Consider the following 13,710-nt stretch of genomic DNA (forward strand, 5'->3'; position numbering starts at 1 on the left):
CGAGTGCGCCCTCTACAGGTGGTGAGGGCACTGCCATGAAATGGAGATGATGTCACACATGGCGGGAGGAAGTGGGCCGGCAAGATACCGTCATTGACCTCAGGCCTCGGCCTCAGCCTTAGGCTTGGTCTCTGTTCGCTGTCCCAGGGAAGCGTCTGAAATTAAAAGGCACCAGCGACGCTGCTGTTAGATTAAGGACATTTGGAAGATTTGCATTTCTGTTTTGTAATATGTTTTTTTGCAATAAATTAAGCAGTGAACAGCAACTCGTGGATCCTTTTCTAAGGGGCTAAAGGCAGCGAGTTAGACAAATGGTACCCGCACTCCCCAGGTAGCAATACCAAAGTGAGGGTTAAATGAAGGAAAAACAAAGTTTTCTGTCACTTCAGTCGATATACAAAGTCTATTTACAAAATAAAAAAGACTGATCATATAATATTGACATGGGAAGACGTTTTCTGTAGTAAATAAGTCTATGTAAATATTGTATAGATTGTAAAATAAATAATTTGAACTGAGATTAATTCATCCCCTGTTGCTTTTGAAAGTAGTTTAATACCGAATTGTAAACTAAACATGCAAAATACTTGACCGCTAAACACTAACGATAATGTCCGAAAAAGATTCAAAGTGAACGATTTAATAAAAGCCGTGTTTTGCGCTTGTGAGAGAAAAATCCAAATGTAATACCCAAATGTAATACAAAAGTAGTGAAAGTTATGTATATGTATCACCTAAAATCACTTTTCACCAGCTTTTTGTTAATGTTCATTAGTAGCTCTGACCTGGAATTAATTTCTCGAGTTTGATAAGATATCTATGCATGATGCCTTGAGTCCGGAGGATATGGGTACAAGGCGGGGAACAACCCAGGATGGGGTGCTGACCCACGGCAGGGCACAGTCACACACCATTCACTCACACACCATACATTCACACACACCATTCACTCACACCTATAGGCAATTTGGTAACTCCAATTAACCTCAGCTTGGTTTTGGACTGTGGGGAAACTGGAGTACCCAGAGGAAAACTAACGACAACCCGGGGAGAATATGTGAACTTCACATACAAGGACCCCGGGGGAGACTCGAACCCAGGTCCCAGAGATGCTAACCATTCCACCACCATGCCGGCCTAAAGCCTAACTTAAAATACAGTTTTAGTTTATTTTGTTTTGCTTTAAGGTTGTATCTAGGGGTGCACCGATTGCAGTTTTCTGGCCGATCAACGATCACCGATCCTTAGGCAACCTTACCTGCCGATCTCGATTTTTTTTTGCCGATCTTGTTTCTTTCATAACTAAAAGACAGTTACTTCAATGTTTCCATTTTTATTGAGTAAATTGATATGAATACTCACAAAACATGAGGTAGTGTCCTCAAATATAAATGAACATATAAATGAGCATTGCTGTTTGAACTACAAAATCATATTTTTTCTTCCAGACTTTAATTTCTCTAGTTTTGTAAAAAAAAATATATATATATAGCTGTTATGACACACTTGTCCAAAAAATAGGGAGGGAGGCAGCCTGCACTGCACCTCTCTCGGGAATGGGAGAAAAGGCTGATTTAACCCTCTGGGGCCTAGGGGTAGGAAACACACTTTCACTGACTGGGGCATGATCACACATTTCATCACACTTAATTCATGGCAAATAAATTATTTCTTATATATTTGTTTTGCCATTACACTCATCTTTATTTTAATATATATTGTAAATATGTCAGATTTTTGTTAAGTTTGAAATTTGACATCAAAGTATAGACACTGCAAAATGCAGTTTGGAACACTTGCAGAAACATTATAAAAGTACATAGTAAGCAATGCTGGCAGTTTGTTTTGATCCCAGATATCTGATCACCAAAGTCTTGGCTACATGAAGATGACTAAATGGTGTAGATGCAACATTAATTTGGATAAATAAATAAGAAAAACCTAACTCATGTAACTATTTCTGGCTCCTTTCATTGAATATGTAGCAACTTTCATGTGTATGAATGAGCCATTGTCACCTGGCCACGTCCCCAACCCCCTTTTATGGCGCTGAAGGGGATGTATCTGGATCGCGTTTCACCGTTGCGCTGTTAATCAAATTACCATGCGAATGCGATTTGAATACGCGCTAATGCGGCTATTTAGAATGTGAATAGCGATCTTCGGGTGAGAGCGGTACTACACGCCCCCGATGCAGGTAAAACAAAGTAAGATGACATGGTTTACTTTTTTGCCGATTTAACCTAATTAAAAAAACTTTAATACTTCCGACAATGGACGTTTTGAAAAGAAGACAGATTACGGATTTAGCCAGCGTTTTTTTCATGATTATACATTAAGATTTCAGCGAGATATTTATAAACTGAAATAGACGCGAAAAGTACGCGATGTCGTCGACGACATACTCGACCCCAAAGAGTTAAAAGCATATAACTAAGATCGGTGGATCTCATGGGAATATGGTCGATTTCTGATCCCCTCAAATTAACGTGATCGAGGCCGATCGATCGGTGCGCCGATCGATCGGTGCACCCCTAGTTGTATCCTAACATGCCAACCAATGAATATACTGCCTCTTAAAGATTGTGATCATTAATCTAATGATAACTAAAAAACGTAGATATAATGCAAAAAAAAAATTAAAAATGACTGAAAAAAGCCGTAGCACCCAGACTTTACACAGGGAGGTGATATCAGCATATTTCGTTCTGAGTGCTTTCCAGTGCTGCTTATTTACAGTATTATCCTTGTTATAAACTGTGGGCACTTGCTATTCTCCGCTCCCCCACACTAGATGGCGATACTACGCTCGTTTTACTACTGATCCACACCGCCAATAGTCAATGGTAGAAGAAGATCTTGCCTGTCCATGCCATAGACATATACACTCACCTAAAGGATTATTAGGAACACCTGTTCAATTTCTCATTAATGCAATTATCTAATCAACCAATCACATGGCAGTTGCTTCAATGCATTTAGGGGTGTGGTCCTGGTCAAGACAATCTCCTGAACTCCAAACTGAATGTCAGAATGGGAAAGAAAGGTGATTTAAGCAATTTTGAGCGTGGCATAGTTGTTGGTGCCAGACGGGCCGGTCTGAGTATTTCACAATCTGCTCAGTTACTGGGATTTTCACGCACAACCATTTCTAGGGTAAACAAAGAATGGTGTGCAAAGGGAGAAACATCCAGTATGCAGCAGTCCTATGGGCGAAAATGCCTTGTTGATGCTAGAGGTCAGAGGAGAATGGGCCGACTGATTCAAGCTGATAGAAGAGCAACTTTGACTGAAATAACCACTCGTTACAACCGAGGTATGCAGCAAAGCATTTGTGAAGCCACAACACGCACAACCTTGAGGCAGATGGGCTACAACAGCAGAAGACCCCACCGGGTACCACTCATCTCCACTACAAATAGGAAAAAGAGTGTACAATTTGCACGAGCTCACCAAAATTGGACAGTTGAAGACTGGAAAAATGTTGCCTGGTCTGATGAGTCTCGATTTCTGTTGAGACATTCAAATGGTAGAGTCAGAATTTGGCGTAAACAGAATGAGAACATGGATCCATCATGCCTTGTTACCACTGTGCAGGCTGGTGGTGGTGGTGTAATGGTGTGGGGGATGTTTTCTTGGCACACTTTAGGCCTCTTAGTGCCAATTGGGCATCGTTTAAATGCCACGGCCTACCTGAGCATTGTTTCTGACCATGTCCATCCCTTTATGACCACTATGTACCCATCCTTTGATGGCTACTTCCAGCAGGATAATGCACCATGTCACAAAGCTCGAATCATTTCAAATTGGTTTTTTGAACATGACAATGAGTTCACTGTACTAAAATGGCCCCCACAGTCACCAGATCTCAACCCAATAGAGCATCTTTGGGATGTGGTGGAACGGGAGCTTCGTGCCCTGGATGTGCATCCCACAAATCTCCATCAACTGCAAGATGCTATCCTATCAATATGGGCCAACATTTCTAAAGAATGCTTTCAGCACCTTGTTGAATCAATGCCACGTAGAATTAAGGCAGTTCTGAAGGCGAAAGGGGGTCAAACACCGTAGTAGTATGGTGTTCTGTTGGAGTACGCCGTCTCCACCGGGTCCGTGGATGAGAAGAGATTCACAGCTGACACGGGGAGAAGTTGCAAATCACCGGTTTATTGTCTGACAGATTGCAATCCGGGAGCGGCCGTCTGACATACATTCAGCATGTACAGGAGGAGGCTCTGCCATATGTATCAGCTGTATCCTAGGCCTTTTAAAGCCCTTTGGGCATCTCCCCCCCCCTTTCTCAGTACCTTCTGTCTACGTGACAACCACATGTTTGACACTTGCCCTCGTTAGCCGGCTCGTAGTTGTCCTTCTGGAAGACTAAAAGATAAGTAGGGGCCGCTGATATTCTCTGTCGCCCCCCCTATCTGTTCCGATTAGGTAGCCTTGCCTTGCCGGCGTGCCAGTCAGTTCTCGTTTTGATAAGTTACAGCCTTATAGAATCATTCCCTTTATTTCCCCTTATTAAATTATTCCCTCAATTTCCCCCTTTTGATCTCCGCAAGGAGATCACCCTGATTATGCTGATTAGTAATATTTGCCCTTCTTTATGAAATTTTGCATTCCCCCTTTTGATCTCCGCAAGGAGATCACCCTATTGGCGGGGGAGTTGTAGTTCAAAACTGTTCAAATGACCTTTGCCCCTCTCCGGCCCGACAGGCAGGAGAGGCATCATCCGCGCATAGGTGTCATCCCGCTTCTCTATCACGGTAGTGATGAGACGAACTGACAGTGCGCGCAGGCAGAGAATACAACAACACCCGCAAGTAACTAAAATCGCAGCAAAAGTAGCAAAGGATAATAAAAGCGAGCCCATTAAGCCTTTCCACTGTCCGAACGCTGAGGTCATCCAAGCATCCCAGATGTTATTGATCCCGGAGTGTGCATGCATCGTTTTGGAGAGGGTCCGGAGACCCTCAAGTGCCCTGGTCACTGAGCCGTCTGGTGCTGTGTTATTGGGAATGCAAGTACAGCATACTTCCCCGAACATAGCGCACACTCCCCCCTTTTCGGCTAGTAGCATATCTAGCGCAAGCCGGTTTTGGACCGCCATCAGAGAAGCCCTCCATCTGCTGTTCTCTGGCGTTCTGCGCAATCCAGGCCAGCCAGATGTTGCCGTTCTTGTACCCTGTGGCTAGTTCTAAAATGTCTAGGGGATTCAGTCTAGTGTAATCGACCTGGAGCACTATAGTATCGTTGGTGACTTGGACCGGGGTGGTTACTTGAGCCATAGTGGGCCCTCTAGTGGGCTGTGGGGCAGTCTTAGGAGGGTCCACAAATAGGATACTCACCACGCCCCAGGGGTCCTTTCCAGACTGATCCACGCCCAGCAGGATATTCAAATCGTTTCCCTCATCCGAGGGGTGGTACTGTAATACTTTCCTATCGACAATGCCAGCGGATTCAAACTGGGTTTTCCAGTATACCCTTCCCTGGAGAAGGTGATGTTAGTCCACCAGCTCCTTGCGGACCTTGGCCCATAGGGCTCCCAGGGTCCGGTGTACTTAGCCACCCTGTCCCAGCTTTCACACGGTCGGGCTACGGTCCAACCGGCGCGACACCCTAAATTATGTTGCTGGTCATAACAGAGCCATACATCGTATCCTTGGTACGACGTGTTCTGGTACTGACAATTTATTACGTCACATAAGTCAAACAGGTAAGTGGTGGGGGTGCCTCTTATGTACTGGAGTCGCAGAGGTGCCTCTCCTCGGTAACCTACGCACATGGCCGTTCTTGTTTGGACAGTGGAAAGCAGTATTATCATATCCATAATCATTAACCCTTTAAGCATTTTAAGCATCACACATAACACACTTGTTTCCCCCAACATTCCCCTTTTTATCTTGATCTTCATCCTGGTCCTAGCGTTGTCTGGCGGTGGATGAGGTGCTTTTGTTCTTTCTGGTCGTTGGAGCAGGGGTGGACTACCCTGCTCTGGTTGCTCAGGTCGGGGGATTATTCTGCCCCTTCTGTTGAGACCTGAGTTGCGTCTAGATCAGCCGAACTGACGCTCTGGATTCCTTCCTTCAGGGCCTCCTGGATCTCTGCTGTGGTTCTCCCTGGGTCCTCCGCAGCCGCGCACTGGCTCCAGTGAAACCACGTGTCGCCTTTGCCTTTCAGACGAACCGCGTGTGACGTCCTCTCAGTGACCTGGAAGGGGCCCGTCCACCTGGGCTCTGACCACTTCCGTTTGATGACTTTCAGGAGGACCCACTCCGCCTTGTGTGGTTTGGCTGGCTGGTTCTCTGGTCTCGCCTCCTGGATCTGTTTAGAGAAATCTGCAACGAGACCTTGCAAACAATCATAATATGCCCTAGGATTTTGCTCCCCCTTTTTATCGGGGGTCCAGGATAACCCTCTCTGGGGTCCTGGGAACTGCCTGCCTGTCTGGAGCTTGAAGGGGGTGAACCCGGTCCCCCTGTTTATGGAACACCTCACTGACATCAGTGCCAGTGGTAAAGCGTCAACCCAATTCATTTTGGTCTGTGCACAGATTTTTGCCAATTTTTGTTTTATTGTTTGGTTCATTCGGTCCACTTTTCCCTGGGACTGCAGATGATACACAGTTCCAAACGCATGTCTCAATCCCAACACTTTCTCCACCGTCCGGAGGTCCTCGTTCTTAAAGTGGGACCCATTGTCTGACCGAATCCTGTTGGGAAACCCGTGTCGTGGTATATACTGATTAATCAGAAACTTTATCACGGATACCCCATCCTCCTTCTTTGTGGGCCATGCTTCTGGCCACCCTGAGAATGCGTCCACACACATCAACACATATCTGAACCCTCTCACTGGAATCACCATGTCTGTATAATCTATAATGATTTCTTCCCCTGACCTGGTACACATTGGAAACTGCCCTTTCTCAGGCTTGATTGTGGGTCGCAAGTTATACAAGGTACAGGTAGCGCAACTCCGTACATATCCCCCCACCTTCTCTTTCATAAATGGATGCCACCAGCTTGTCAGATTCTCTAACATTTGTCTCACCCCTGCATGACCCACCCCATGGGCTTCTGCCAAGATTGTCTGGCGAAGGCCTGGGGTAAGGGCTGGCTTCCCTTCCTTACTCTGCCATAGCCCCTCCTTCTTGTGCCCCCCTTTCTCTCTCCACATTGTTCTTTCCTCTGGGGAGGCCTTGTCCTGTTCGTGCTTAACTTTCTCTAGGGTCAGTCGGTAATTCGGGTGAACTTCCTCCTCTACCGTGATCATCTGTTTGGACACCACGTACCCTGCGACCCTCTTTGCTTCCTCATCTGCGGCCTGATTTCCTTTCGCTACCATTGTTCCTGACCCTTCATGTCCCTTGCACTTGACCACTGCCACTTTTTTGGGAAGCATCAAGGCCTTTGCCAATTCCCTCATTTCTGCTTCGTGTTTTATTGGCTTGTTTCCCGCGGTCAAGAATCCAGCCCTCAGCCATTGGCTGAGTTCCACATGCACTGCGCCTACAGCATATGCTGAGTCTGAGTATATGGTAACTTCTTTCCCTTCTGCTAATTTCAGGGCCTCGATAACCGCTATCACCTCGGCTCTCTGGGCTGACTGGGCTCCCCCCAGTCTGTCTGCCTTCAAGGTTACATAATCCTGGCCTTGTCTGGCCACCACTGCATACCCTGCCTGCAAACCTCCTGTGTCTGTTCTAAAACAACACCCATCTGTGAACCAATCCTCTGTTTTCTCTATTTCTGCCCCTAAGTCTGGTCTGACTTTCTCCTCCTTCTGAACTCGGTACTCACACTCGTGTGGTTCTCTCCCGCTCATGTGGTCTGCCATGTTGATCCCTTCGTGAGAAAAATTCAGATTAGGTGCCTCTAGTATTTTACTAAGTCTCTGTTGCCTGAGTGACGTCATGGTAAACGTCTGTGAATTCACATAAGCCACCACACTGTGCGAGGTCAGAATGTGCAGCGGATGTCCCATCACTATGTGTGCTGTTTTCTGAATAATTTTGGCCACTCCCGCCACGTGCCTGTTTTTTTCTGTAGTATCGAGTTTTACGCTGACGTACATCAGCACTCTCCTCTCTCCCCCTTTTTTCTGAAACAGGATGCCGTTGACGACCTCTCCTGTTTCAGAAACATCCAAGTGAAACGGGAGAGAGTAATCTGGGAGGGCTAGGTCCGCGGCCTGTGCTAGCCTCTGCTTTAAGGTGATAAACGCCTCTTCAGATGCTTGGTCCCAGTTAAGGGGCGCCCTGAGGTTACGTAGGCCGTGTTCTCGGACAAGCGCCCTCAGGGGCTGTGTAAGCCCCGTGTAATCTGGAATGTAGGTGCGACTGTAACCTGTGAGCCCTAGGAAAGATAACATGTCTTTTACCGTGATGGGCTTTGGGTAATGCAAGATAGCCGACCGATGAGCTGGGGAGAGGCCTGTTCCTGCCCCCGACAACACTCGTCCTAGGAAGGTCACTGCTGTCCTAGCAATCTGCAATTTGTCTTTACTGACCTTAAAGCCTATTTCTGACAGAAGGCGCAGCACTGACTGGGTGGCCTGTAGGGCCGCCTCCGCTGTTGGGGCCGCGATCAAAAGATCGTCCACGTATTGGACGAGGGTGACACCGTCCGGGAGAGGACACCCCTGCAAAGCCTGCTTCAGGACCTGGTTAAAGATACCTGGAGAAAGGGCAAACCCTTGAGGCAGGCGGGTGTACCGCAGCTGGCAGCCCCTGTAAGTGAATGAGAATGTGTCCCTACACTCCTCTGCTAGGGGCAAACAGAAAAAAGCATTTGCTAGATCAATGCATGTGAACCATTTACTGTCTGAGCCAGAGGGGACCCTCCCCTGATTGAAGTTGGAACTGCACTGGCGTGCAGGACCTACATCTGTGGGGCTGGTGGACCACAGCGAGTCTGGCAGAGACGCCAGAAGGCCCCCGCCTTTGGGTGGTCCATCTTTTCACACCCGTGATCTCTAGCTATCTGCTCATGTTGAAGGAGGGCTGTGTCCTGTGTTGTGACCTGTATGCGATAGGTACTGCAGGAGGGCGAGAAGGAGATCTGTGGGATCTGGGTCTGTACCCAGTCCTCAGTTTCTCTGGCCCGTTTCACCATCGGGCCCAAATCCTTGGCCTGGTGTTTGGGACGGAGAGCCAGAGAGACATGTGGGACAGCTTCCTGTCCCATCATGTACCAGGGCAGCTGTTCTGGGGTAAGCAGTGTGGCTGAGGCTACCCCTTCGGGACCCACATATAAGTTCTCAGAGGCAACTTGCCACTGCCGGCCTTCTAGTTGCTCAACAAACAGTTCCTCATACCAATCAGTACTATCACTATCGTAGGAAAGGGTCACATGAGGAGGGTCAGGTGGGGGCACATAGGGCTCTAGGAGCGAGATCCAGGGCCGCCACGCTGAGTAGGCCGCCAGGATGCCAGTCAGGCTGGGTTCCAGTAGGCCCCAATAGATATCCCCCAGGGCCTGACTCTGGACTGGCTGTACCAGCCACTGTCCCGAGCCCGCGGTGCGGGCGTCGCACCGCAGGCGAGTGCCCTCCGGCAGGGTGACCACCAGTCCGTCTGCACTGCACAGGATCGAGGCCCCCAGCTTCACCAGTATGTCCCGTCCCAGGAGGTTCACTGGAACGGAAGAAGACACCACGAACGGGTGGAGAAAGGTCTGTTTTCCCACCGCAACCTTCACTGGTTTAGTCACTGGCAGTCTCTGTTCTTCCCCCGAGAAGCCCACAACGGTCACTGTTGAGGTAGACAGATGATGTTGTTGTGGAACCACGTTAAGAGTGGAATACGTGGCTCCCGTGTCTACCAGAAATGGCAGTTCTTTGTCCATGATCATAAGGGACAGCATAGGGTCTGCCTCCCCTGCGTCCCGGGCCGCTCGCGGGAACCGTCACGGTGAGGAGGGGTACCAGTCCCACTCCCCTCCTTCAACTGCCGGATATTGTCCTGCCGTGGGAGCCGCTTGGGGGTTGGGGGCCATCACCTGGTTTCCAAGAGGGCCTCCCCTGCCGTGGACATTGGCTGGGACCACTGCTGGGCAAGTCCTGGCCCAGTGTCCTTCCACCCCGCACCTGTAACAGACACCTGACGGCGGTCCCCTTTGCGGAGCACCCCTTCCCCAGCCCCGGCCCCTGTATCCCCGACGCCAACCGCCTCGGCCCCTTCCCCATTGCTGGCCCCACCCTCCCTGTTGGGAGGTGGGTGGCCCGTTCCAAGGGCCGGGCGGGTATATGGGTGGTCCCCCTGGGGACACCCCCACCACCATCTGCTTTCCCAGCTCTTTCCTTTTAGCTTCATTAGCCTTTTGCCTCACTTCACCCACCTGCAGCTTCAGCAACTGTGTCTGTAGTTCCTTAAGGTCGCTCTTTTCCTTATCTGCTTCCTCTCGTGCCCTCTGCAGATGGTGTACTACATGCCGGTCCCACACATGGGAGTCTGCTCCAGGGAGATCCGGGTTGCCCAGTATAGCTGACCTAACTGCCTCTGGGACCCCCTCCATTACTGCCCGCCTAAACCACTCCCGCTGCGCCCCTACCTGCCCCGGGTCCAATCCTCTCTACATTTATCCAAATATTCTCTAGGGTGAACTTTAGGGTCCCATGTAAACTTTGGGACGGCTGCTCCACTAGGGGCGGGGAACATCTCCCGCATGGTGTCACCCAAGCGCATCACCACCATTGTCAGACACATATTGTCTGCATATGTAATCGTCCCTGCTCTGTCTTCTACGCCCTGTAAGGAATGTTTAGTGAAGCAACGGGCTGCCACCGCCCGGAAATCTCCCAGTGCAAGGGTCATGCCCTGAGTGAGTTGGTCTAACTTCTCCATCCACTGTCCTCCCCCTTCTGCCGGGGGGGCATTTTATCTGCCAAGGCCTGCACATCTCCTATAGAGAAAGGTTTATACCTTTCCCTTCCATTGCCTGCTCCCCGCAATAAGGGGAGCTGCTTGCCTCTGGAGCGCAGGCCGTATCTATTTCCAGACGGGCCTGGCAGTCCCTCTATGTATTCCTCGCTGAGTCCGTCTATCTGTAGGGCCACTTCTGTCTCCTCCTCCTCAAGTAACCCTAACAACTGGCCCAGCACCTCTACTTTCTTGTGCGTCCGGCCGCTGAGGCCTAGCTCTCTCCCTGGTGTGACGGGTTTACCACATCCACCTCCCCCAAGGTCCTCTGCTTGTTCCCTCAATACTCTGTTGCTAAATGCTGGCTGCTCTTGTGCCCGTGTATTTTCACGGACATCTGACCTGTCTCTTTTCACTTGACTAGAGCACTCAGATCCTACGTCTGAGTCCCTGTCTGACTCCTCCTCTGCCTTCCCAGACCGGACAAAGTCTGAGACTTCCTGAGTATCCTGTGTTCGAATGTGGAGGGTTCCTCCTGTCACATTGATCATGGGGCACATATGGGCCGGGGGCGCTGTTGGGAGCGCCTCCCTACCCTTATACGCTGAGGGATGATCCCCACCTTTTACTTGTTTTTCTTTTACGGGAGGGAGTGACTTACACTCCCCCTTTTCCTTACTATGGAGGTGGTCTGTCCCTTGCCAAAATATGGCTAATCTCGCCCACACTCTCCTTTCCCTCTCATGCCTCTCTTCCTCTTTTTTCCACTTCCCTTTCTGCACTATACTGGCTCTCGCCCTCTGCCTTGCTGCTTCGTCCCTTTGGCTCGCATGCTCTCTCTCCTTTTTCCACAGTAATTCTCCCAGTGAGCGCTTATCCTCTACTCGACACCCGGCGCTTCGAACCGCCCCACACATACGTTCCCCGGCATCAGCTACCTCCTTCTCCTTATCTCCTTCACCACTTGCCCCTTCTATGGCTTCCTTCACCACCTGGATCTGCTTTACTAGTGGCTTCCACTCTGCCTTTTCCGGGGGCGCCCATCCCCCGTCATCTAGCTCCCGATCAAACTCGTGGTCCATTTTTAATCTGTCCTGACTGTTTTAATCCCTCGTCTAACAGCCCTTCTGCCTCCGGATGTGGGTTCAGCCACCCACACTTAGTACACCTCCTTATCTTAGTCGAATGTCCTACCAACAAACACCATCAATGCATAAATCAACAACTTCTAAAATAATAAGACTATATTCAGAGCAGCTTACTGTTGTGTCTCCCCTGAACAGGGCACGTCCCACAAGCTCAATCTCAGTAAAACAGGCCCGCTCCCAGCCGAAACCCCCCCGATCTCCAGCAATTTCAACTTGGAAGGGGGTGTTCTGTACGCACAACTGAGACAACCCAGGTGGGAGTCAGCTTATCGACCACACTACCGGTGTTCTGACTCGACCAAGGCCGGCAAAATAGCCTTCAGGCGTCACCCACCCTCCCGAGAGTCCAAGCTAGGAGTGTTCTTAGAACTCACCCCAGGCGAGGTCCTGCTCGGCAGTTGTAATGAACGCCCGAGGTACCCGCCGGCCCTGCCCGTACTGAGTCAGCGGGTGCGGCCGGGCTGGCACACTTTTGGGCGTCCAATTGCTGAGAACTCCCCTTCGGTTCTGACAAACTGTAAGACCGCAAGCAGTGACAGCAGAGCCACGGGCAAGTTCAACCAACAGAGAGAGAATTACGACCACCCTGGACAGGAAGAACCCACAACGCTGCTCACACACAAACCAGTACAACTGCACCCGAGCTGGTGCTTTGATTCACCCTTTCTTTTTTCTTTTTTTGTTAGAGAGGGGGACCTTATTCCCTCCCCCCAATCTGGAGTTCGGGGGTCCTGAATTCCCCGGGTCTCCCACCCAGCTTTTCTACCGCTCGTCAGCAAATAGTGGGGTTGCCACACCAAGGACAATGCGGGGGTCCCGTACCCTCCGCTCCTCAAGGTTCTATTTCCCTGCAGGGGTCCCGTACCCTCCGCTCCTCAAGGTTCTATTTCCCTGCGGAGGTCCCGTACCCTCCGCTCCTCAAGGATCTATTTCCCTGCGGGGGTCCCGTACCCTCCGCTCCTTAAAATTCCATTTCCCTGTGGGGGTCCCATACCCTCCGCTCCTTAAGGTTCTATTTCTCTGCGCACGATACCTGGACACAATGCATACACAATACATAGACAACACAGTGCGTGCAACCTCTCCTCCGTCTTAATTTACCGATGGGCCCCTGGACACTTCAAACTGCTGAATTTGACGTATCCAATGTGCAGATTTTGATATAACAGGCTCTGCTTACCTCTTCTAGTCGGCGCCTCGCAGTTCTCTGTGTCCAAGTAGGCCGCGTCACCACTTAGCCGAATCTTGCGAATCTCCTGGGGATCCCGGACGAGCCCCCAAATTGTTGGAGTACGCCGTCTCCACCAGGTCCGTGGATGAGAAGAGATTGACAGCTGACACGGGTCAGTTGCAAATCACCGGTTTATTGTCTGACAGATTGCAATCCGGGAGCGGCCGTCTGACATACATTCAGCATGTACAGGAGGAGGCTCTGCCATATGTATCAGCTGTATCCCTTTTAAAGCCCTTTGGGCATCTCCCCCCCCTTTCTCAGTACCTTCCGTCTACGTGACAACCACATGTTTGACACATGCCCTCGTTAGCCGGCTCGTAGTTGTCCTTCTGGAAGGCTAAAAGATAAGTAGGGGCCGCTGATATTCTCTGTCGCCCCCCCTATCTGTTCCGATTAGGTAGCCTTGCCTTGCCGGCGCGCCAGTCAGTTCTCGTTTTGATTAGTTACAGCCTTATAGAATCATT

The sequence above is a fragment of the Paramormyrops kingsleyae genome, chromosome 20 (assembly GCF_048594095.1).
Source record: "Paramormyrops kingsleyae isolate MSU_618 chromosome 20, PKINGS_0.4, whole genome shotgun sequence".
NCBI lineage: Eukaryota > Metazoa > Chordata > Actinopteri > Osteoglossiformes > Mormyridae > Paramormyrops > Paramormyrops kingsleyae.